The following is a 3,835-nucleotide window of genomic DNA, read 5'->3' as shown; positions in this document are numbered from 1 at the left end:
GTTACAGTGAGTGGTGAAGTCCAGCCACACTCTAGGGGATCACATAAGGACGTAGATAGCCGAGGTCAGGGAGCACTGGGGGCCCTTGCACAGGCTGCCCACCCCACAGGCATGGACGAGGCACTTGGGTCTGATTCTAAATATAACGGAAACCACCAGAGGGCTTTATGCAGCAGGGTAATGGCATTTGATTTTCATTTCATTTCAACCCCCTCCTGGTACAGACCGGGAAAGGAGGCCAACAGGGCAAGTGACCGGGCCAAGATGGCATCACTAGAACCCTGGTCTGCTTCAACGTGTACACCACGCCGCTCACCATCCCCAGGTGTGTGCACTGGCTGCGTGTGACACCAGCTCACAGGTTTTATAGGTATTCTTACCTACACCGGACGATGTCCTTTGGAACCAGATGCTAGAACGATCCCTATTGGGCAGATGGGGAGGCAGGGGAGACCCTGAGTGTTCCAGTCCCCTAGTGCCGCTCTGACAAGAATATACCACAAATGGGATGGCCTTAACAAACAGGAGTTTATTCTTACAATTTGGAGGCTTTAAGTCCAAGTTCAAAGTGCCAGGCTCTAGGGGCTGGGTGAAAGCCCCTCAACCTTGGGCTTCAGCTCTGCCTGCTCCCGGCCCACTGGAGCTAGAGGCATCTCTTCACTCAGGCAGCTACTGGCTGCTGAGGCTGACAAGCCCAAGGTTGACGAATAAAATGGCACAGTCCTGATGTTACCAAACCACACAGTAGGCCATTAATTCAAGTCCACTGAAAGTCCCCAGGTCGGCAGAGCATGGCAGGCTGCTGAACAATGACACAGCTACATGCAGGGTCCAAGCGTGCCATAAGCTAGAGACCATTTCCCAAGGCTTCTCCTTATATACAGGAAGCAGACCATATCCCTAAGGCAGCTACTCAGCTGTACCTCAATTCCTTGGCAATAAAGCCCAGCTTATCTTGAAACCCTGGTAACCAGGCACCCACATTTTAGAGACAGTCCCCTACCCAGCTCACTTGGCTAGAGATGCTCAAGAAAGTGACTTCCTGCTGTGTCCCTAATTCCCAGGCTTCTAGCCTCAGGAATTCCCATTGTGAGATTCTTTTCCAAAGATTCAAAGGTTGTCTTAGCCATCATCCTTAAAACCTCTGGCCATTTGGTAAAAAGAACCTAAAGGTTACATGTAGCCCAGGTCAGGCCAGTCCAGGCCAGAACACAACTGTGATCCTGCCTGGGCAGCCTCACGCCACACCAGGCTCCAGGCCAAAAGCTGGAAGTCTAGAAGGCCCCTGAGCTTCTACTCCTGTTTCCCCAACCCCTGGTGCCCTGAGCCTGGTCCAGCCCGGCCTCTGGGAGGCCCTTGCAGTAGTGAAGCATGAGAGGGCGTGGGGGTGGGTACTGGACCAGGGGGCCTTTTCTGAGGGAGATTGGACGTCTGCCTTCCAGGGAATTCTTACCAAAACTGAGCACCTTTGGCAATCGCTGCAAGGTGAAGGCGTGGAAATCAGAGGCACCTGGGCCAGAAGCGCCTTGGCTCTATTCCCTTCCCTTTTCGATGAATGGGCCAACTTTGATGCATAGATAAGGGGAGACCAGGCCCACTGGAGGCTGGGGGTAGAGAGGTGGATTGAGCACAGCTTCCTAGAGGGGCTGTCTTAACCCAGATCTGAGGAGAGGTAGGGAGTAGAGGTGAGGAGGGGCCTCATGACAGCAAGGCCTGGTGTGTAGCTCCCTGCCCTGCCCAGCATCCTTCACGCAAGCTCAGTCAGCTGTCCTTCCCTGGATACCAGGGTTCAATGTCATGCAGGAGCTCAGCCTGCAGTGACTCTAACATGGCGCCCCAGGCACAATGTGGGGCCTGGTGCCAGAATGCTGAGCGGCTCAGTAAGACAGGTAAGGCCCGGTCAGCAACTGGGCATTGACAGGGGAGGCTAGCTCCAGCCAGCCTGTGGCCGTGCACCTTGTAGCCTGGGGCACCTGGACTCCAGCTTCTGGGCTGGCACTCGGGGGGAGACTGTGGGGTGGCCAGCAGGAACTTAACACAAGGTGGCCACAGCACTGCACTATAGCTGCAACGTGTCCTATAAGCTAGAGTTCTAGTCCGAGCTGGTGAGCCACGCCAAGGCCAAGTGAACAAGGCCACCATCAAGCACTGGCCCAAGTGAACACTAAGACCTGGGCAGGCAGGGGTAGGTGGTCTCAGGGCTCAGAGAAGCTTCTGGGCTAAGCGTGGGCTTGGGGAGTCAGACGGCTTGGCACTGGGATCCCAGCTCCCCTGCTGACCAGCCCTGTGAGAAGGGTGAGGCGCCTCACCTCTCAGAGCCTTGGATACCTCCTCTGTCAAGTTCACAGGTCTCCCAGATGGCTGGAGGGAAGGGGGCACTGTTGAGTGAGCACTGAGCATGGTGCCTGACCCACACAGTGCAGTGGTGGCGGGTGAAGGGTGCCGGACTCCAGGGTGAGCTGGCCATCCCACCCAGCCGCCAGCAGAGCCCAGCTCCAGTTGCAGCTCTCACTCCAAGTCCTGTGACCAGCTCAAATGCACTTCAGCAGCAGGGACTCAGCGGACACCCTCAGCCCGCACTTGGCCAGGCCCTCCAGCTCCAACGTGAAGGGACCAACATGGCCCTTGTCCTAGAGTCCCCAGAAGGCCAGGAGAAGATGGCGACTGCCTTGTCCCTTCCTCTGACAGCCCTTCTCCAGCCCCTTCCTTCATTGTGCCGGGGTCCCCCACTCTGCACCCACAGAAGCCCCGGCTCCAGACCTGAGCCTCCAGAAGTCCCCAGGAGCCTGGACATTGGACTGGGTGTCAGCAGGGTCTGGAGCATCGGACTGATCTCACTGTCCCCACAGTTCAGGGAGTAGGCCTTCCAACGTTCTTGAAGACTTGTGACACCAGCTTGGCCTCCAGCAACACCTTTGACTACTTCTTGGTCTTTACCACGCCATGTGGCCTCCACGTGCACACTCGTAAGCCCTGTCTTAGGGCTCTACAACCACAGGTGGGTGACTCTGGCATCTTCCACATCAGCCTGACAATGGCAACATGGACAGAGCATCTGAGATGTGTGGGTGGCCGGCCCCTAGGTCCCCTCAGTCAGACCTGTCTGGGGACCAACCTCTCCTGAAAGACTGTTTTGACAAGTCATCACACCCAGCCCTGGGAGGAGGCAGATGGCTGTCAGGGTACCTCTACCATGCACGGAGGGCACTGAGGTCCACCTCCTCACTTCTGGCTGAGGTCTGGGGGTTCATGATGCTTGGGTAGAGGTGGACAATGTGCTCAAGGACCTTCTTCCTGCAACCACACCAAGCCCTTGACCAACTCAGAGACCCCCTGTCTGTAGAGCTCTTCCCAGAGCCCACCCATCCATGGACTGGCCTTCAAGGCTGGGCTCTGAGGCCACCTCCTTGGAGCTCTTATGCAGAGCACAGCCTCTGCACAGGTGAGATTGACCTGGGTTGAAACCCACAACCGGGCCACATCATAGCCCTGTGCCAGGCAAGCACAGGCTGAGACTTCTCCGAGGCTCAGATTGTCTAGTTTTCCTTCTGAGGAGTGGCTGGTTTGAACCTCCAGTCTTCTGGTTAGCCGTCGAATGCCTTAGGCACTACGCCACCAGAGCTCCTGTCTGAGGCTCAGTTTCCTGGAATGCAAATGGGATCCGTGGCTCTGCCCTCATAGGGTATGTTGGGAATGAAAGATGAGAGATGACAGCATCTAAAGTGTTTACACCTCGGAGTTCCGGCAAGATGGCGGACTAGGCAGAAGGATTGCACAGACCCTCTTCAACAAAGAAAAGGGAAACCAATTAACACAGACACAGAAGATAATCGTG

Source organism: Orycteropus afer, unplaced genomic scaffold (assembly GCF_000298275.1).
Source record: "Orycteropus afer afer isolate SDZICR_OR568_19922 unplaced genomic scaffold, OryAfe1.0 scaffold00174, whole genome shotgun sequence".
NCBI classification, from domain to species: Eukaryota; Metazoa; Chordata; class Mammalia; order Tubulidentata; family Orycteropodidae; genus Orycteropus; species Orycteropus afer.
Note: the sequence above shows the minus strand (reverse complement) of the source record.